The sequence below is a fragment of the Neolamprologus brichardi genome, chromosome 23 (genome assembly GCF_056152115.1).
Source record: "Neolamprologus brichardi isolate AB-2024 chromosome 23, ASM5615211v1, whole genome shotgun sequence".
Lineage (NCBI taxonomy): Eukaryota > Metazoa > Chordata > Actinopteri > Cichliformes > Cichlidae > Neolamprologus > Neolamprologus brichardi.
In genome coordinates, this window is record NC_142125.1 from 39,753,139 (window position 1) to 39,776,339 (window position 23,201).

The following is a 23,201-nucleotide window of genomic DNA, read 5'->3' on the forward strand; positions in this document are numbered from 1 at the left end:
AAATGTCAGATTAATTGCTATAAGTTAATAAACTAAATGGGTGAATGAACAGCAGCTGCATGTAAGATCAGTTTGAATGAAGATGAATATTTGTTTAAACAGATATTATGTAAAGTTGACTGTATATGATACATGCAAGTAAAATATGAAAAATAGGCATGTTAGGAAAGTAAAAAGTCAACATGCATCTAAAAGCTGACATGTTTTTTTTGGAACAAACGAAGTGAAGCAGCCAAATACTTGTGAGCAATTAGGAGGATCAGCCCACCTGCTGCACCTGAACCAGTTGACTAGCACTCTAATTTCTTAGCTCCAGGTTTTACTTCCACTGCATCATTCTATCTGATGTGTTTCTGCCATGTCTGCCACATCTATTGGAGCTCACAATAGAAACGTCAAACATTTAGGTGTTGAGGTCAGTTGGCCTGTTTACAATGTTGACAACAGCAAATAGAACTTTTTTAAAACTTTGTTTTTCTCTACTTGTGTTACAAAATATTACAAGATAACATATTATATTCATTATAATTATAATTTAAGTTTAAATAAAGTTTTAATTTCTTTATATTTTTTATTATATTAGTAATGAGGTTTGTTTAGCTTTGCACCAAAATAGATTGTAGAAATAGGCTTTAAAATGCACTCAAGTACATTTTAGAGATTTTATTTTCCTCACTTTTGAGTAAAGAAGTTGAATCAGTTTAATCTCAAAGTTTACTACACTAATTTTAACCCAAGCACATGTACTTGTACTTAAATGACAAAAAAAATATGGTTTTTTTTTTTGTTTTTTTTTACCACATCTGCACTCATGAGAAATTGGACAAACTAACATCTTTTTAAATATAAACATTGTTTTAAATACTCGGATGAAAAAGTTAATCGTGACCTGAAGTTTTATTACACTCAAGTAAAAGATTATGCAAAAGTAAAGAGACATAAAATCAAAGTTAAAATATAACAAGTCTAAAGACTGACCTGTGTCGAGCTGAGGATCACTCAAAAAGGACCATGAAAGAAAGCCAAGGGACAAGAGTAAAAAAGATCAGTGATTTCCATGTCAGCCCTTTTTATACTTCACAACTGCCTTAGCCATAAATAGATTCAGCGCACATAGCAGCAGCTTAGCAACCACATTTCCTGTCAACTTTGTGTCTTTGAGCCCACATATGGCATATATACATCAACATGCAGCGCTACACAAACATGACTGCAAAACAACAATTTATAAGCAGTTTGTCTGCATGGCCAAATATGTAAAGATATGAGTCTCTGTCTGTGTACAGTTTTACACATGTTTGGTTTAATACTTAATAGCAAAAGCTCGTGAATTTTTAATTAATGCACGAAACATAATAAATATTACATAAAGTTGATTAATAAAAATGTTCCTTGTAATTATGTTACTTTAATTTTACAGGAAATGTGTATTACCCTTTTTTTGTGTGAATGTAGTGGCGTAAAGTTCACATCTGGTCAGCTGGTCAAAATAGAACATGTTTGCAAAAGTGCTCTGTTGTTTTTGGAGATGTTGCAAGCTCAGCTAACAGTCAGCTGACAGAGTGTACCGAGCTCACAGCTCCAGTGTTCCAGCTAAAATGTTTTTTATGTTAACCAGTTAGATTTGTGTGTTCCACATGTTGCATTTAAGAGTTTTGTGACATTTAGCGTGTTTGGAGTCTACAGTTAGTGTGCAGTGTAGTCATTGTTTTGTTTGTCAGTTATACTGATGAATGTCACAGTTGCTCAAAAAAGCCACCAAAGGCAGACTGCAGTGTAAATGTTAGGGGTGTGTTTGGCAAGAATCTGGCGATACAATATGTATCACAATACAGGGGAGACGATACGATATACCGCGATACTAAGAGCCAGATGATATTTGTGTTTGTGTAAATTGTAGGAAAACTCGCAGTAAACAGTCTAAACTCTTAAATGTTTGACATGAGCTATCTCAACTAAAATAGAGGGATACAGTTGACTAGAGAAAAAAGTTATTTGGATGTGTTACCATTTGGCCACGGTCTGCAAGAAGACCAGAAGTGTCCCCCTTAAGCTGTGCATATACTGTGTGATTTTTTTTCAGTCGCGTTATTCAGCTCCTGCTCAACCCTGTATGATTGAATCGAAGGGGTTAGAACAGGGGTGGGCAACTCCAGGCCTCGAGGGCCGGTGTCCCTGCAGGTTTTAGATGTGTCCTTGAACCAACACAGCTGATTTAAATGGATAAATTAGCTCCTCAACATGTCCTGAAGTTCTCCAGAGGCCTGGTAACGAACTAATCATGTGATTCAGGTGTGTTGACCCAAGGTGAGATCTAAAACCTGCAGGACACCGGCCCTCGTGGACTGAGATTGCCCACCCCTGGGTTAGAAGGTCGTAGGTCACGATGCATGGTCTCACAATATGTGGCCCGATGCTCTGATGCGACCTGAGTGCTCACACTGTGCGTCTATAACGTGAAGCTTATAACACAAAATCTGTCTCTCCCTCTCTATCTTTAACACACACACACACACACCACCATCAACTTTGCAAACTTGCTAATGAAAAACATTGACCAGACAGCTGCAATTGAGCAGCAGTGTCCATCCAACTCTTTTCACGATTGTTGCGGTCGTGATAATTTTGTGAGGCCACATCGAAAAGGCTCGGATGAGCTTCCCAACGTTCTACAAGTTGGGCTTCCATCGCTTGTGTCCAGATCACACACTGCACTGCCATGCTACTTCGTCTTTTTCATTTCCATTTCTGTGTTTGTGCGTGCAGTGTGACAGGTTGTGTTAAATCAGCTCGTGGCACCGCTTCAACGGTGCGATACCCTCACGAGGGGCGACCAGAATTTCTAACAGGTTTGAAGTTCTGGCTGCAACCATATGATTGCTGATCGGGAGCTGGTCGTGAGGTGTTAATTGCTTCTCGTTACCTCATGTGTACTACACAATGCACGACACACGACTAAGGTGAAACTTGGGCCGATTCCCAAAACGGTTGCACGACTGAAAATTCATCTTAAATTGGGCCAAAAATCCCACAATCTGGCCCAATTTTTGCTAACCACTTTGACCAGCTTTAGATCAAAGGGAATTTGTCATTACTGCGAACTGAGAGAATCCCAACCACAGAAAAACAATTTCCTTCTGGAAAGACAGCTTTCTGGGCAGACTAGACTATGACTGGTGGTGGAAGGATCATGCTCTGGGGCTGTTTTGCTACCAGTGGTACTGATCAATTGCACAAAATGGATGGAATAATGAAGGAGGAGGACTACTAAAGTGAGTTTACAATCCATAATTGAAACTGACCTTCCGAGATAGAAAACTTCTATATTCAATGTTACTCCAAATCCTCATCCTCGACTTATTAGTAAAAGAAAACAAATTTCATTATATAATATGTTCTGATGACATTCAGTTGGATCTGATTTACACATCAGAGGTTTGGTCAAGTAAATGAACATTAAAGAAAGAGCAGAAAACACTGCATGAGAAAATATTCAATACGTGACTTTCAGCAAAGCCATGTTGTCACACTGTGGCTAGACTGAGGGTTTGTCAACCGTCAGATGACACTGCATCACAGAATTTTTGCTAACCACTTTGTTCTTTTCATGACCACAACTCAACACCTTGTGAGTGTTTGCAGCTTGGTAATGCACCGTGTGCCAAAACTGTGAACAACTGAATCTGTTCTGAGAGCAGAAGAAACTTCTATGAATGCAATAACTCTAGATGTTATCATGCTAACTAGATACGTGATAATGCAATCTTTGTGTACCAAATGCCACACACTGATATATATTTTTTTCCCAATAGGAAAAGGGAGTCATGTTTTATTTTAAAGTTTTGTTGTTTTTTTGTTTTTTTTTCTTGCATCCTTATTTCTTCCTGGTCACAGTCCACACCTTAACCTAAAATTCAGTGCAGGGAACTTGAGAGAGCTGTACTGAAATAAATACCACAAACCTCAATGATCTGAAGAAACAATGTAAAGAAGAGTGAGCCAAACGTCTTTGTGAAACACTGATAGTCATACAGAAACAATTTGGTGACGCTATTGCTGCTGAAAGGTGGCTCTATAAATGACTGAATCCTGGAGTGTTCTTAGTTTTTCAGAGTATGCTATAGATTCCTATGAAAACAATCTTTTCCACATGACTGTATGTTTGTTTGTTTTCTTGTGACTGTGCTATGAGGATTAAGCTATGATTTTCTTAACAGTGCATTAGCAGCTTGAGAATGTTGCCTGATTAACAGGAAGTTTTAAAAGACCTGATCAAATGTCATACAGGAAATTGTTGTCAGGTTTCCCCAACCTGTGTTTGAATTCAGACTTTACATGTTGTCCGGTTTCAGCCAAGGGAACTGAAAAGTGTGCTGAGGATAAATGATCAATTAGGCAGATGTAAATGAGCAACAGCTACAGGCTGGAGGCTCTGACATCACATCTGATGGAGACCCTGGAGAGCTGGTCTTCGGCCCCAGGTGAGCTCACTGCTGAACCCCATTCAGTTCACCTACTACACCAACATTAGGGTAGATGATGCTGTCATCCACCTCTGACATCAATCCCTCGCCTGGAAAGTGTTTGGGGCTCTATGACAATCATGTCCTTTGATCTATCCAGTGCTTTCAACACCATTATACCGACAATCCCGAAGGACCAGCTGGATTACACAGGTGTGGACCATCACCACATGGATCCTGGTGAGTCTTACCAACCACCCTCAGTACACAAGTGCCCATAATTATGTGTCTGAATGGGAATTCTGCAGTATAGGTACGTCACAGGGAACAGTCCTGACTCCATTTCTATTCACAATATGACTTCTCCTACACTTTTGATAAATGATTCCTGCAAAAGTTCTCTGATCATTCAGTAATTACTGGTAAATGGGGACGACGGGAAGTACAGAAGACTGACTGAGGACTTTGATGACTGGTGCCAGCAGCTCCGCCTCCAGATTAGCACTGGGAAAACCAAGAAGCTGGTAGGACAAACATTCTCCACCTAAGAAAAGTGAACAGGGAATAAACATTAAGATTGAGGACTCAGAAGCAGCGTGTTCATCTGACCAATAACCAGTAGCAGACACATCTCTACATCAACTGTTCAGAGGAGACTGTGAATCAGGCCTTTAAGGCCAAATAGCTAAGAAAAAACTACTATGGAAGATCAACAAGCAGAAGAGATTTGTTTCGACCAAGAAACACAAGGAATGGACATTAGACTGGTAGACATCCATGCTTTGGTCTGATGGGTCCAAATTTGAGATCTTTGATTCCACCTGCCATGTCTTTGACTGATACAGAGAAGGTGAACTGATGGTCTCTACATGCATGGTTCCCACCATGAAGCATGGAGGGGGAGGTGTGATGGTGTGGGGGTGCTTTGCTGGTGACACTGTTGTGGATTTATTCAAAACTGAAGGCACACTGAACCAGCATGGCTACCACAGCATCCTGCAGCGACATGCCATCCCAACCAGTTTGCGTTTAGTTGGACCACCGTCTTTTTTTTTCAACAGGACAATGACCCCAAAGACACCGCCAGGCTGTGTAGGAGCTATCTGACCAAGAAGGAGAGTGATGGAGTGCTGTGGCAGATGGCCCGGCCTCCACAGTCACCTGACCTAAACCATATTGGGATGGTTTGGGATGAGATGGACCACAGAGTGAAAGCAATAGAGTCAACAAGTGCTCAGCACCTCTGGAAACTCCATCAAGACTCTTGGAAAACCATTTCAGGTGACCTCATGAAGATCAAGAGTGTGCAAAGCAATAATCACAACAAAGGGTGGCTGTTTTTAACATTTTGGTTTGCTACATCATTCCATATATGTGTCATTCATAGTTCTGATACCTTCAGTGAGAGTCTACAATGTAAATAGTCACAAAAAATGAAGCACAGTTTTGTCTTAACCAGGTAACTTTAGGGTTAGCTCTGGGTTTTATGTCCTACAAAGATGATTTGCTTTTTACTGGGGTATATTGCCATGGTAACTTGTGCTTTAGACCCAGTCTGTCCCAGACTGGAGCCATATCTGAATTCTCTTTTTATTTTCTGTCTTTACTCTTAAACTTTGCACCATTCCACCACGTCTCTTCTGTTAGTCTGTGAGAGAGAAAGCTTTAACATTTGAATGTGTCCAATCTGACGTTTCAGAGCTCTAATGTGTAGCAACTGCCTTATAAATAATTAACTCAATTTAAACTGTTTAATCATCTCTATGTGCTAAATGTTCATTTTAATGCAGCGTTAATCTCATTGTTTTAACAGTGCTGCATTTTACATTGTCTCTGATTGGAGCAGGCGGCACTCATCATGTTGTGTGGAAGAAGACTTCAGCTGAACAACAACACATGACATATTACACCCAAGTTAACAAAAACTAAGCCAAATGCATTTTCGGTATTTTAAAAAAATGTAATTATTCTGATTGTTTACCTATTTTTTAGACACATTTGTTTTATTTACATAAAATAATTTCAAGTAGCTGCCTGCAAATATGCCTCTTTACCATTAAGCCAGGTGTGAATGACAACCTGCAGCTGCATGCTGTTGTGGTCATTGGTGTCACATTAGGTTCTGAACCACAAACGGAGAAGTTTCTTAGAACTGCTGGGCTAGTGATGTAGGTATTGATGTAAATGATAGCTTAAGGCGGCGCTACAGCAATGTATAAAAACTGAAGCTTCCAGAGCCAAATGTTATTTGTTCTTCTGTGACTGAGGTGAACTATAACCTGCTCAGGTAGAATTTAATAACAGCGAGTCTGAACTGCACTTGACTTGATCTCTGCTCATCTCCAGGCTTCACTTCTCATTCGGTAAGAACTCGTTGGCTTTTGCATACTTCCAAGAAAGAAACTTACTCTCCTGCCACACTTATACTCACATTCACTATCCAGACATTGGCTTCAAAACATGCTGGCATCATCTGATCTGGGTTCTGTGAGGATGCAAATAATGCATAAGTATTGCAATTACTGCATGTCGAGACAAAGGCCTGTCTTCATTGATTCATTTTCAAATCAAGTTTAACTTTAATTCCACTTTCAGGGCATTTGATTCACTGAAGTCATCTTCACCACCTGCTCTTCCAGACGACGGACTCGTGCCTGAACACCTGCAGTTAACCAACCAACCACTGATCAGTGAGGTCAAAAATAAAGTATATATCCTCATTTGGAAAAGTGTGAATTCAATCTTGATAAATTTCTAATATATAATTACATTTAGCAAAAGTGATGTCTATTTATGATCACATCTATTATAAATATCAGTGCTAACACAGCTCTGACATGTATGAAGATAATATTTTGCTGTGACAGCTTAGACACAGGTACTATTACCTAACTGCAGTCAGCCATTTACCTATGTACGGTTCAATGTGTGGATGTAAGTAGAGAACTCTTAATGCCTTTAGGTCCACATCATAAATTCATCTATAAAAAACCCCAAACAAATACCAACAACAACATAAACAAACAAACAAAAAAACCTACCAAGGTTATTTAAAAGGCTTTAAATAAAAAAAACACTCCACTCCAAACTTTTATCAAGTAACCAGAAACCTTTTTGATGATTTTCATGTTTTGTAAAAGCTAAAGTGATAAACAACATATGAACCTTTATAAGGCATATTTTATTTATTTATTGCTAAGATTATACCAAGTTCTGATCAGCAAACTTTATCTATCATGGCTTTGTGGAAAGTCAACTGGTTTAACCTGGTGAATGCAGCCTTTTGTAATTGTTTGGCACATAATACCCATAATTCAATTCAATTCAATTTTATTTATATAGCGCCAAATCACAACAAAAGTCGCCTCAAGGTGCTTCATATAATAATAATGTCTGCATGTGAGCATTTGTATGTAAATAATTAAGTATTGCCTTTAATAAATGCAGTAATATTGTTAAAAATTTTGACAATATTATTGTTCAAAAAGTTGTTTCCTGCAGTAAGTAGAAGCAGAAGTAGATGCACACACCGTTTTCAAGAGTAGGTAGCGGGACTGAAGTACAAATGACAATATTAGACTAAAGGTGTGTTTCACAGACACAGACACTAACCTGCAGTCTTTACAGTGAAGATGCACAAACATAAACCTGACTGGAACATCACAGTATGATCTGTAAATATATGATCTGTATTTGTCTTAGCTTCATAGTTACACTGTTTGAACTCAAATATTAAACCAAACAGGGGTAATTACCTGTCCAGCAGAGCTGTGTGTAGCCATCAGTTAGAAAAATAATCAGGTCCTGATCTCCTCTCAAAAGTCGCTCTGCTGACTCTTGTTTTATTTCCAGCTCAGGTTAACTCTGCTTCTGTCGTTTCCTTTCTTGCATGTTCTGCGTCTTCTGCTCAAGTCAGCCACCTCCGGCGGACATGCAGAGGGGGGTCTGCGCTGCGTGTGCACCTCAGGTGTGCAGAAGCATGCTTCCACTTTTTAGGGTGTTTCAGTTTCAAAATAGAAGTTTCGAGAGCTGCGAAAAATTACGTGATGGTCGTAAATCAGTGAAAAGTGGCTCTTAATATGTAGGAAGCAAGAGAAGAGAAAAACGGAGTCGTGCTTTTGGTCTCAGTATGTGACTTTAAAGGGTCACCGAATATGTTTACATATTTTGTCTGGCCAAGAGATGGTCATTAAAAAAAAGTACTCACATCTCTTGGTTTACAGATTTTAGGCCACTCCTCTTTACTGAAACTCTCTAAATCCTTTAAGTTTCTTGACTGTGTGACTGTGAGGTCTGGAGACTGACTAAACCACTCTGTGACCTTATAGTCCATTAGTACATACTCAGATCAGCTTGATGTGACTCAACTCATTTTCCATTGCAATCAAGTACCACCTAATGTGCGTGTGATCATTACAGCAAAGTGGCCAAATGTCTGTGATGTCGTTCATATGCAACACAAACACCACAACAAAGGAAGATGTTGCAGGGGGACTGTAGACCTGAAGAAGGTCGATGATCTTGTATTGTCCCTGTAGACCTCAGTAAAAAGTCCTTTGAGTGCTCTTTGGTCTCGCCATGATGGTGTAGAAGTTGGAATGGAAGAAACTGATACTGTGGACAGGTGTGTTTTTCACACAAAATAAACTGAGATCAGGAGTATCTGTAACTGATTAACTGCCATCCAATCTGTGTGCAAGAATTCTGGTTTGGTTATAGGGGATCAAATACTTAGTTCAATCAATAACATGCAAATCAATTAAAAACCTTCATGTAATGTTTTTTTGTCCTGGATTTTGGTTGTTCTGTCTTTCTCCATTAAACTCAAACTACCATACATTTTAGAGACTGTTCACTTCTTTGTAAGGGAGCAAAATTACAAACTAAGCAGGAGATCAAATGATTATTTCGACCAGTGACAATATTTTTGCTGCTTTAAATTCTTAATCTGGAAAATGTTCCTGTATTTCTTTCTGCAGGAAACAATGAGGATCCTGTTTGCCTGTTTGCTGCTTGTGCTGCTCTTTGCCACTGGACGCTCAAAATTAGCTAATCACCAACTCAAATGGCCGCAGCAAGAAACCCGTTATGAAGAGTTTATACGAAAACATGTAGATGCTAATATGAGTGTGGGAAAATGTGATACAGAAATGAAAAAAAAGGGGATCTACGATGTTAACCACGGTTGTAAGGACACAAACACATTCATCATTAGTAATAACAAACAGGTCAAAGCCATTTGTAATGGTCAAGGATCACCTTATAAGAATACTATCTTTACAAAGAGTAGAGCAAAGTTTAGTGTTGTTATATGTAAACGAAAGCATAGAGCCAGGGAACCAAACTGTCAGTATAATAATGGCACACTTCACAGTAACGTGAGTGTTGTAGTCCGATGTGAAGGAAGGTTACCTGTGCACTATGAAAGGCACATACAGACTTTTGAATCCAATAACGCAACCACAGGAAACATGGACTCTACTTCTGTACCCACAAATATAAATTTCTGAGATAACAAAAGAGCAACATTTAGCATCAGCTCTAACTAGAAGTGACTGGAAACATCTTCCATATCATAAGTTTTTATTCGAGCCTGTCTTTTAAGTGCATACATGTTTTGCAAGTGTTCAACTTGTATTTCCACTCATATTGTATGAAAAACAGTTAAACGATTTTTACTACAAATGCAGGGAGAAAAAAACTGTATTAAATGTTACTGATAAGAAAAAAAACAAAGTAAAAAAACATGTAATTTTGTTATTTGGTTCTTTTATCATCGATACTGATATATTAATAGCAATGACTGCAGAATACAGATGTACAGTTATGTATTAAAATAATGTGAAAGGTGATTTTGGTAACTCTGGGATCCAGCTTGCTTCTAATAAATGATTTATTGTCTGATCACAGAGTAAATGTGTAAAAAAATGTTCTTTGAACACTTCAAACATCAAGACTCACACGTTGACATGTCTTTTCTCAGTGCCCTGTGTGTTTTTATATTTTATATGATTTTTTGTTGTATTGACAAATTGCAGTTTCAATGGTTCTTGTATAATTAGAATCCACTATGTACTTATTTTGTCCTCAATTACAATAAACAAACACAGCACAAAAAAAGCAAACACAATAAAAACTATTTGCTGCTTCTGAACCATTTGTTCTAGTATTTTGTTGCTGATGAGAAAAACTCAGGCTCAGGAGGTAGAGCGGGTCGTTTACAAATCAGAAGGTTGCTGCTTCACTTCCTGGCTCCTCCACTCTGTATGTCAGAGTACTGTATGTTCTGCATTACAAGGCGCTCTAAAAATCCTTTAATTTTGAATTCTGATTGTGGTTACTGACCTCAAACTGATTTTATGTGGTACACAGTGCTCAAAAATCTGTCAAAAAATGTTGCACTACGACTTTGGTAAGCTACGACGTCGCACTGCTTGATGGATTGTCGGAGCATTAGGTTATCGTAGTCATGAGTCTCACAGAGTAGTCTGGGTCCAAAACTCGGTCGCTGCAGGTCCCAAAGTCAAACAAACACTGCAGCATCACTGAGAGTTAAAAACTGTCTAAATTCTTTCATCTTTAATAAAATGATCAGCGTTGCTGCTTTACCAGGTGTTACAATTAAGTTTAACATCCAGACATCCATGAAAACAGAATTTATTAAATTTAATGGAGTTAGAAGTTAGCAGGAAGTTAGCTCACTGGTTTCCACCTAAACATAAGCATTATGTGACTGAGAGATTTCTGAAAACATTCAAACGTACAGCTCTGCTACCACTTCCAACATAAACAAAGACAGAAAACAAAACACCAGTGACTCTTGGTACTGAAGTTGGGCTAGCTGGTATATAATGATGTGCTACCTGATCGCTAGTGACACAACTATTATAGCATAACATTAGCACAGTGAAGCTGGAGGCTAAATGCTAACTTTTTTCCACTCGATAAAAGTTAACCTGAGGGTTCCCGATGGTTAGGGACAAATGTAATCGCATGGCAGGATGCTGTAAACGGACCAAACTTACAATACGAGGATAGTCATTAATATACTGCAACAACATGCGAATAGAGCAGGTGCGAGAGAATTAAACATTAATGAATCATTGGTACAGAAGTGGAGGAAGCAAGAAGAACGAGTTAAGTAAAGTTTGACTTATCTGACTGTTTTGTTTCGCTTTATGCACCTTATGGTTCGAAAAATAGAGTATCCTTGAGCAAGAATCACAAATGAAGTGACACTAAATTATTATTTTTTGTTTAAAAACCAGGTGTGATGAATATGAGTACAAATCTGCAGCAAATCCTGTACATACAGCTCCTCATATTCTTAAGAACAGATGATCTGTTTAACTGAACCTTACTTTCAGTAAGTCACTCGGTGTTGCATGTAAATTAAATTCAGACCACGTGCCCTAATCAGGTAACAGTTCAAATGGCTGTTTTGTTGAGTCCCACACATTTGGCGTTTTTATATATGTGTCATATTCTTAATCTGTCGCAGCAGTCACGATGCTGCTTATAAGTTATATTCAGACTGATGAGTCTTCACGGATGTCCCCAAAAGAAGTAAAGCTCCAAATGTCTATGCTGTGTTTTCTTCAGTTATTACTTATAAATGTTTTGAAATGCAGGCATCTGATGTTCCAGTTATGTAGCCTAATGTAATGCAACCATTGCTCTCACTGCTACTGCTGCAGAGATCAGGGTCAAAAACAGTGTGGGCCCCACCCATGCACACACCAGAATGAATGAACCCTTCCTGTATAAACGCAGTCCCTCGAGACGTGACTGCCCCTCAGCGTCTGTTTATTGCACCAAAGCAAAAAGAATAAATGGCTCTCTGTTGATTGTTGATGTGTTTCTATGCACAAGCACCCTGTGACATTAATAATGACCATGCCTTTCAATTTGAAATGACTCCCACAAAGTTACATTTTTGTCCTTAATGTGCTTTTAATTCTATTAACAGACTGCTGACTGTAGCTCTCTGATATACATTAGCGTTATAATATTAGTGAGAAAACTGGCCGTCTCTGTTCAGTCATTAATAATAAATAACCTCTTAGTTCACTTCCTTCAGTCCTGCTGTGTGAAAGTTGAAAAAATATGAGGTCTGAATTCAACAACAGGTCACGTGATATGTTTTCTGTTGATCACACTGAACACTGAGCTGCTACCCAATGATTTCTCTAATAGAGTAAAAAGATGTTTTAATGGATCAACACTGTGTTCACAATAATCACAACAGTAATGCAGACTTGTCTGTTGTTTATAAAGAGCTCTGTTAGCTCTTTATACACAGGAAACATGTTTATGTGAGTACTAACGAGGCTGAGCTTCTATGAGCACTGCAGCATCACTATATGACTGAGTTCCTGGAGTGGGATGTCACTGACCACTTCTAGATCTCCCCTCTCTCACAATCAGCTGATGTCAGTTCAAGTGGTGATAGTAGAGACTCTCTAATGCACAAATCTTTCTTTTTTTGATCTTTACTGGCAGAAAGGACAGGAGTTAAATGGTAAAGTGCAAACTGCACCCAGGACAGAAAAATCTGCATTATCGAGCACAAAATGTAAATGCTGGTAATTGATATTTGATGATGATGATGATGATGAAATCCACCATTCTGTCAAATATCCTTTATAACTGCTGACAGCTACTATTACATTTATACTCTTACATAACTCCAGTAGTTGGATGTTTATCATCATGTTTTCTAAATGTTGTTATTGTTACACTCACTAATAAAGATGTCAGGCTTACATTTGCCTCATGTCTTTGAGTAAATAGTAAACAGCCCTCTTCCTATTGAAAAAACAAAAGTTGTATCCAAGATGGCCGACTTCTAAATGGTCACCACCCATCTTGAGGAGTTTGCCCCCTCACATATACTAATGTGCCACAAACAGGACTTTAATATCACCAACCATTCCCATGTTATTACGGTGTATCCATATAAATGGCCCACCCTGTATAATAGACCTCTCTGTATTGAGTCATAAGTGTTATTAATTTCTGGCTCTCTTCCAAAGCATGTCTTTTATCCCATCTTCCTCTTTTCACCCCACTGGTCAGCTAATAAAAGAAAACAGAGAAAACAACAAAAATCACATGACCCTGTGTGAGAAAGTGCTATGGCAACAGAAATCTTCTATTCACTTACCTTCTCACTGTGTAATCATTATTGCTGGGCAACCGCCCAGGTCGCCCATATCAAAAAGCGCTACTGACCGCAGGTTAACCAACCAACCACTCATCAGTAAGTTTCATAATTTGGAAATTTTTAAAATAGAAGTCACACTCATTTAGCTGATATTGTTACCAAGTGCAAGAGGGCTTTGCTGAAAGTTCACTGTGTCTGCGTAATAGTTTTGTGTTAGGACAAATCTGATTTCACTGCAGGTGTAAACTTTGCATGTGACAAATAAAGGCTTGATTGATTGATTGACTGATTGATCGAGAAGAATTTTAATAGTTGCCTGCTTTCTACTCGACCTTAGCTAGGATTGTACTCCCTGATCTGGGAAGGGTAGGAAAAAAGAATTCAGTTAACAAGTGGAAGAGATTAATTTAACCTGCCTCCACTGAGTGAGCAGCGCCCTCTGCAGTTTGTGTGTTGAAGTGCAAAAGCTTACAGCACCTGGTATTCCCAGGCGGTCTCCCATCCAAGTACTGACCAGGCCCGACCCTGCTTAGCTTCCGAGATCAGACGAGATCGGGCGTGTTCAGGGTGGTATGGCCGTAAGCGAGGGACTGAGTGCATAAAAGGCCTGTTATAGATGATTACAGATTTAGATTTGCTGCATTACAGATAGATTACACCAGGGGTGTCGAACTCATTTTATATTGCGGACCATATATACAGCCCACTTTGATCTTAAGCCGTCTGGACCAGTGAAAGTCTCCTTTCTGTCAGTGGCACTTATTTAACAGTTTTTCTACGTGTTAAAGAAAAGCTGTTCTGACAAAGAAATCTGTCAGTAAGATTTTTGGACTTAAATTGTAAGAAATAAATGTGTAAAATCCCAGACAACATTCTGGTAGCTTTTTGCCCAGATTGCCCATTTTTTGTTGTTGTGGTTCTTGTTGTTTTTTAATTGTAGTCATACAAAATGAGATTTCTGTGGTTGAAAGTAAAAAAAACAACAAACTTTTCTGTTTACACAAAGTTACAAAAGATTTACTGGAGACATAGCTAAGAATTTTCAGTGTGCAATAAATCGTGAAAGCCGAAGTTTCTTTGATACTGAAAAGCACAAATTAGGCTTTATTGTCAGATGTCATTTTTTGGGAAAAAAACAGTGTGGTATTACTTTGTAAAAAGTGTGTTGCTGCCTAATGTAGTTGTATAATCATAATGTTTTATCTATAACATATCAAATTAATGTTAAAAAGTGTAACTGATCATTTACTGCAGGGCAGTGTGACGGAGAACAGTCATCTAAGACCAATAGTTATAGATGATGAATGTTTCTACATGATCTATAAAAAGCCTTTTGAACATCTCCTCTCTCGCTTACGGCCATACCACCCTGAACACGCCCGATCTCGTCTGATCTCGGAAGCTAAGCAGGGTCGGGCCTGGTCAGTACTTGGATGGGAGACCGCCTGGGAATACCAGGTGCTGTAAGCTTTTACACTTCCACACACAAACTGCAGAGGGCGCCGCTGCTCACTCACAGAAAACAGAATCAGAAAAAAAACTTCATTAAAATGCTTATAAAAATAAGGCATTTCGCTTTTGTGCAAAACTTGATAATCATCTCACTGTATCTACTTTTCTGGTGTGTATTTTCCAGCAGAGGTTTGGCTCTGTGTCATGTGTCTGACATTTTGTGGATGTCAGAGAGCATCATTATTATTTACTAACTTTAGGTTTCAAAACAGGAGGAAGACTGATATTTACTCACAGTAAATATCAGTCTTCCTCCTGTTTTCTATTTTGCAGAGCCTTACTGATGAGCCACAGCTGTTATTTTATTTTCTCCCCCTGATATCTGTAACTTTATCATTTAAACTGTTGATATGGCTCCAAGCAGCCCCATTAACTTTATAATTGACTTTTGTTTCCTCCTTTCTCCTCTCTATTATTTACTGCCAATATATTGTGAGTTTATATCAGTAGCATTTGAGCAAAACCTGGTGAGGACTTAGAAGAGCCTCAACATCCCATTATAATGTTAGTATCGCACAGACAACATAAATTACAACCTAATCCAATCTGAAGACACAATTGAAGCTTCAGACATTCATCTATTGACAGTGAAACACTGCCCTCTGCTGGACTCCAATAAAACAGATCATACTTTAAAATGAGGCAGCATCAACAAGCTGTCTGCAAAAAAAAAAATAGAAGAAAAAAAGAACAAAATTTGCATGAAATACAGAACGTATTGATTCTATGAATCAAAGAAAGCACTCTGTAGTATTCTACAGAAAGAGGAATTTCTCGGCACAGTACTGAGTAACTTGTCAACCATGGAGAAGGCACAGTGTCCACCTAAAGCCCATATTTACAAAAAACAGAGCAAACAATTTTCTCGCATTGCTCAAGGTGAAGGTAATGCTGTCATTTTCATATGACTTATTATGGGCTTCAATCTCATGGTGAAAAATTAAAAAGTATATACACACATTAAAATCTTTTAATATGAAGTTGTACAATGTCTTAAATTGATATGGCTAATGCCTGTTAACTTCTCATCAGTGATCATGGATGGAATAATGAAAGAGAACTACTAAAGTGAGTTTACAATCCAACATAGAAACTGACCCCCTGAGAGGGAAAACTTGTATATTCAATGATACTCCAAATCCTCATTCTCAACTTATTACCAAAAGAAAAAAAATGTTATTATATGTTCTGATAACATTCAGTTGGATCTGATTTACACATCAGAGGATTGTTCAAGTAAATGTATTCAAGTAGAGTGAAATAAAGAGCAGAAAACACTTCATGAGAAGTAATGCAAAACGTGACTTTCAGCAAAGCCGTGCTGTCACACTGTGGCTAGACTGAGGGTTTGTCAACAGTCTGATGACACTGCATCAGAGACTTGTCTTTAACCACTTTGTTCTTTTCATGACCACAACTCAACACCTTGTGAGTGTTTGCAGCCTGGTAATGCACCGTGTCCCGAAACTGTGAACAACCGAATCTGTTCTGAGAGCAGAAGAAACTTCTACAATTGCAATAACTCTAGATGTTAACACACTAACTACACATGTTATAATGTAACACTTTGTGTCATGTAAAACTCTGAAGTCAAGGTTATAAATGGTTATAAACTTTTAAGTTTACCTTCATATATTTCACTTTAAAAAAACTGCTCATCTTGCCCTGTTTGATGTCATTCTTTCCAGCACAACAGCACATATAAGAATTTACAGTTATTTCATTTTGACTGCATTAACACTTAAAATCTCGCAAAACAAAAAAAAAAAAAAAAATCTAAGCAGGAGTGTTTTTTTATCTGTAAAAAAACAACTTTTAACCAATCAATTTTAATGTGAAACAAAAAATATAAATTGTATATTTCAAAACTATGTTTAAGTTGCTCCTGCTTTGTAACTGGACTTGGAGTATACACAGACAACAAACTAGACTGGGTTAAAAACACCACGGTCCTCTACAGGAAGGGCCAGAGTCGTCTCTATTTTCTGAGGCAGCCGAGTCTGTTGTGGCCAGTGCCATCCTCTATGCTGTTGCATGCTGGGGCAGCAGGTTGACGGTCAAAGGTGCCAACAGACTCAATAAACTGATCCGCAAGGCCAGTAATGAGTGGGGATGGACTCATTTAGGGTGTCTGAGAGGCAGATGTTGTCCAAAATAAGGAGCACATTCAGTGAGAGACTGAGATTACCAAAATGCACCACTGAACAACACAGGAAATCATTCCTGCCCTTGGCCATCTCCCTGTACAATCTAATACACAGTACACAGTGCAATAGTTATACCCTTTCAAGGTTATTGTTAAATGTCAATCATATATATTTCACCTCTGTAATATTCTTGATATTTATAATTGAGCAATTTATATTAGTGCTATGTCTTATATTTGTAAACACTGTAATATATTGTTTTATTTAATTAGTTTAATCTGTTACTGTTATTGTCTTGGAGAATCTGTAACCCACGTAATTTCCTTAGGGATGATTAAAGTAATCTGATCCTGATTATTCACTTTAAATATGAATATCACACCAGACAGCTCATATTATTCAGAAAGCACCTTTATTGCTTCAGTGCAAATTAGAAGGTAAGTAGCAGCCAGATGCTGCTAATCCACTGCATTTGAATAATTGCTCATCAGCATATGTGAGCAGCTCTATAAAAGCATGAGTTTTGTCAGTTTGCTGGTCTGGAGTATTTAGGTGTTTGTTAACACAATGTCATAATGTTCCCAGGAACGGATGTCCCAGAAAATTCACCCCAGGGTCAAACTGTGCAGTGGTCCAAGAGCTACATACCAGACTCTACAAACCTCTGTTAGCATGTTAAATGTTAAAGTACATGACAGTCAAGTTATAAAAGGGTTGAATAAGTGTGGCTTGTTTGGAAGGGTTGCAAGGAGAAAGTCTCTTCTCTCTAAAAACAGCATGACAGCATGGCTGCAAGTTTGGTAGCAAAGTTGCAAAGCATACCAGCACGAACGCCTCATACCATCTGTCAGCACAGTGGTTAAGGGGTGATGAGCTTGTTTTTCAGCTACAGAACCTGGGCCCCCTGCAGTCATTGAGATTTCCATCAACTCCCTTGTATACCAAGTACTCTAGAGTCAAAACTGAGTTTTGGTAATGCAGCAGGACAAAGATCCCAAGCACATCAGCAGAGCTACAACAGAATCAAGGTGTTGCAATGGCCCGGTCACAGTCCACACCTCAACCTGAAAAACCGTGCTGGGAACTTAAGAGAGCCTTAGATAAACAAATACCACAAACCTCAATGAACTGATGAAACAATGTAAAGAAACGTCAGCCAAACGTCCTGCACAACCGTGTGACAGACTAAGAGTCATACAGAAACAATTTGGTGACACTACTGCTGCTAAAAGGTGGCTCTACAAGCTACTCACTCATGGAGTGTGCCTAGTTTTTCAGAGTACTCTATAGATTCCTATGAAAACACTCTTTTCCACATGACTGTATGTCAGATAAAACAGATCTGATCTGTGAAGAGGATTCTGAGAAGAGAAAACATCTGGAGACCTGTCCCAAGAAGTAATTCTGTTCATCAGGACGTAGCGTTTTCAGTGGGAGAAACACTTCATCACTCATCCGAGTGACTTCTTCAGTCTCAGCTCAGTGCAGGTTTCCCCAACCTGTGTTTGAATTCAGATTTTACATATTGTCCAGTTTCAGGCAAGGGAACTGAAAAATGTGCTGAGGATAAATGATCAATTAGGCAGATGTAAATGAACAACAGCTGCAGGCTGGAGGCTCTGACATCACATCTGATGGAGACCCTGGACGGCTGGTCCTTGCTCATCTTCGGCCCCAGGTGAGCTCAGTCCAATTCACCTATCAGCCCAACATTGGGGGAGATGACACTGTCATCCAGCTCCTACATCAATCCCTTGCTCACCTGGAAAGTGTGTGGAGCACTGTGAGAATCATGTGCTTTGATTTCTCCAGTGCTTTCAACACGATTATACCCACAATCCTGAAGGACAGGCTGGATTACACAGGTGTGGACCATCACCACATGGATCCTGGTGAGTCTTACCAACCACCCTCATTACATAAGGAATTATGTGTCTGAATGGGTAGTCTGCAGTATAGGCACCCCACAGTCCTGACTCCATGTCTCTCTGTGTCACTAGTGGGTGGGTGAGAGTGAGTGAGCGAATAACTTGTGTTTGTGTATGCATGGCAGTCAGCATTCCTGGCTGGACGCTTCTCCCCATCTTCTGGATGCCGGGTGGTTCTTGGGCAGCTGGGACCCTGTTCTCGACTCGTACCAGGATTCCTGGCATCTAGTTAGGTCGACTGCCCGTTACCTCTGGTCCTCTGGGATTCTCACTCTTTAGCTGTAGGCACCTCATCTGGGGCCTCCCTCCTTCTCCTGCTGGGATGGGCATAGATCAGGCGTGTCGAACTCCAGGCCTCGAGGGCCGGTGTCCTGCAGGTTTTAGATCTCACCCTGTTTAAACTCACCTGAATCAAATGATTAGTTCATTACCAGGCTTCTGGAAAACTTCATGACATGTTGAGGAGGATATTTAGCCATTTATTCAGCTGTGTTGGAACAAGGACACATCTAAAATCGGCAGGACACCGGCCCTCGAGGCCTGGAGTTCGACACCTGTGCCTTAGATCTTTGATACTCCTGGATGCTGTGAATGGCGCTGTTGTCCTGTCTCTATCTCTGTCTCCAGGCTTCTGGGGGGCATTGCTGCAGCTTCCCATCCTCATCAATGCAGCAGCTGGTGATACATTGTGCATTTCTCTACCCCCCACCTCCACTTTATTCTTTTTTTTCTCTTGCCTGTCTTGCCTTAGATATCGTCATACAATGCCACATATAATGTAATAACTGAAATAACACAAATAGAAATTAATAATAAATAGATAACACATTCACGTGATCAAGAGGAGCCTATAGAGATTCTATGTAACTGTTCCTGCAAAAGCAAAATGTGTCAGGCACCACAATGCATTCAGATCACAATTCTGAATTCAAAAGCTGTCAGACTAGACAGGATATTAAAAATAAAAACCTGCCACCACATGCAGGTCAACCTGAAGGCACAGAGCAGCTCTTACAATGACACACTGCTGCAACAACAGCATTCAGGGGACAAATTTCAGAGGTCTTATCTTCCAGCTGCTGTCAGACTCAACTAAGACAATAGAGTCTTAGTGCACACCTTAAAACTATGTATATACAACATCAGCTGAATAACAGCATATGACATATTACCTATAACACTGTGTCATTATTTCACAGTGTTATATGTAATTATCTCTGTAGTTTTTTGGGTTTTTTTAGTTTTTTTTTTTTTTTTTTTTACAAATGTCATTATTTTATTAATTTACTTATTTTTTGACACATTTGGTTTATTGAATTGAAAAAATAGCTGCAATTGTTGAAATGTGAGCTATGAAAGACGACCTCCTTCTGCATACTTTTGTGGTCACTGGTCCTCACATCATGTTTGCAGCATGTTCTGAACCACAAACAGAGCAGTGCTAAAGTTTCTCGGAACTGGTGGGCTAGTGGTGCAGATATTGATGCTAGTGATTATTAAAGGTGGTGCTACTGAAACGTTTAAGAACTGAAGCCTCCAGAGCCAAATGTTATTTGTCTGTGACACAAATGAGCTCCAACCAGCTCAGGTAGAATTTAATAACAGCTGAGCTGCACTAGACCTGGTCTCTGCTCTTCTTGACTCCTCGTTTGGTAGGATTGAACCTTTTATTTGTATATTTAAAATCTTTTATAGACAACAGGCTTATTTTGAATAACTCGATCTCCTGTTACTTACACTCACAATCCCTATCCAGATATGTGCTTCAAAACATGCAGACATCATCTGGGTTCTGTGACCATGCATATCTTGCATAGGAAATGTCCATACACAGGCACAGACCTATCTTTTTATTTATGTTCAAAGAAAGTTTATCTTAATTTCACCTTTAGAGCATTTCATTTACTGAGGACATCTTCACCACCTGCTGTTCCAGACGACTGACTCGTGCCTGAACTCGTGCAGATTAATCAACCAACCACTCATCAGTAAAGCAAAAAGTAAAAGTAAGTGTCCTCAGTTGAAAAGGTTTGCTTATAAGTTTCATAACTTTATAATATAACAATAACATTTAGCAAGAATGTTGTCATGACTGAGTGCAATGACCGTTTCCCTCTGTAAGGTTCAATGTGTGGATGCAAGTAGAGAAGTTGCTTTTAGATACACCTCATGAACTCTTCAACTGAGACTCAAAAATCAATGTCTTTTAATGTTAATGTTCAATCTTGTGAATGTAAGTTTAAAAAAATATTTATTAGGTAAAGCAGCCCCTTCATAATATCTACATGCTACCAAATGTATGTAAATGATTACAATTTCCTGTTCTCAAAAAATACAGTAATACTTCAAATAAGTTGCATATATTATTGTTCAACATGTCCTCCAGTGCCTCTTTGATAACTTTCAAAATATTTACTGAAAAAAAATTAGACTGGTTCTGATATTGAATTTTTGGAAGCTGTTATATTGATATTGATTTATTTATTTTATCATTTAATGATTTAAAATTCTGCATTAAAGGAATAAGAAAGAAATGACAGATGTTTTTAGTTAAATGTAATTATTATTTTTAATGATGGTTGGCGTTTACTAGATGCACCTCAGAGCACCAGGAATTCCTTACTTTGAACAAACATTGCCAAACATTGAACCGTAAATGACGATGTAGATACGCAAATCATTTTCAAGAGCAGCGGGACCGGAATGCAGATGGTGGTTAATATTAGACTGAAGGGGTTCTTCACAGACATATTATCCTTTCAGGCACTCTCCAATAACCTGCTGTCTTTACAGTGAGGACACACAAACATCAACCTGGAACATAACTGTATGAAAATATATGATCCGTATTCGTCTTAGCTTCATAGTTACACTGTTTAAAATAGAATATTAAAGCATACAGCGGTAATTACCTGTCCAGCAGAGATTCGCTAGTTCTTGTTTCATATCAAGTTCAGTTAAATTCTTTTTGTCTGCTTTTCCTCATCAGCGCTCTTCTGTCTTTTTCTTCTGTCTCTCCGCGCTTTCTGCTTAAGTCAGCCCCCTCCTCTGGTGCGCATGCTCTACAGCGCATGCCCGACGCGGTCTCCGCAGCGCGTGCACTACAGGCGCGGAGAAGCATTAATTAGTGTTGCAATTTCAGAATAAAAGCTGCCAGAAAGCGAAACATGCTCCTTTTCATACTTTTTTCAGACTATTCCAGGGTTTTAAATTCACCATTTATGAGGTTTCAGCAAGAGTTAAAAGCTAGGGAATAAAAATAGGTTTTTAATCTGGACTTAAAAACTGGCACTGATGTAGCTTGTCTAATATGAGAGGAAGGTTATTCCAAAGCATCAGAGTGGCAACAAAGAACACTCTGTCTCCTCTAAGTTTCAGCTGTGACTTAGGGACTGGAAGCAACAGTTGCTCAGCTGACCGAAGCGAACGAATGGGGGCATGGGGCTTCAACAAATCATCAAATTTTCTAGAGTAGATAGCGGGCCAAAATTAATATTTGAACTGAGGGGGTGCTTCGCAGACATATTTTCAGGCACTCTCCAATAACCTGCAGTCTTTACGGTGAGGACACACAAACATTAACCCGACTGGAACATGAAAATATATGACCTGTATTTGTGTTCGCTTCGTAGTTACACTGTTTAAAACAAGATATTAAACCAAACTGCGGTAATTACCTGTCCAGCAGAGAGCTCAGGTAAATTCTTTCTGTCTGCTTTGCTTTACCAGAGATCGTCTGTCTTTTCCTTTCGACTTGTCTCTCCGCGCTTTCTGCTCAAGTCAGCCCCCTCCTCTGCCGCGTATGTCCGACAGGGTCTGCGCAGCGCGTGCACCACAGGTGTGGGGAAGTACTGATTAGTGTTGCAGTTTCAAAATAAAAGCTGCCAAAAAGCGAAACATGGTGCCTTCAATGTTTCAAACCATATTCCAGGGTTTTTAGTTCACCATGTATAATGTTAAAACAAGAAAATAAAAGATAGATCTG

At 39.0% G+C, this 23,201-nt stretch overlaps 2 non-coding genes across 2 annotated transcripts; one reads left to right on the plus strand and one right to left on the minus strand.

Moving 5' to 3' along the window:
* Window positions 1-14,094: 14,094 nt before the first annotated feature.
* On the minus strand, window positions 14,095-14,213 carry LOC148096324 (5S ribosomal RNA). The gene has a single exon (XR_015717346.1). It is a non-coding gene; the product is annotated as a 5S ribosomal RNA (ribosomal RNA).
* Window positions 14,214-14,980: 767 nt separating this feature from the next.
* On the plus strand, window positions 14,981-15,099 carry LOC148096325 (5S ribosomal RNA). The gene has a single exon (XR_015717347.1). It is a non-coding gene; the product is annotated as a 5S ribosomal RNA (ribosomal RNA).
* Window positions 15,100-23,201: the final 8,102 nt, after the last annotated feature.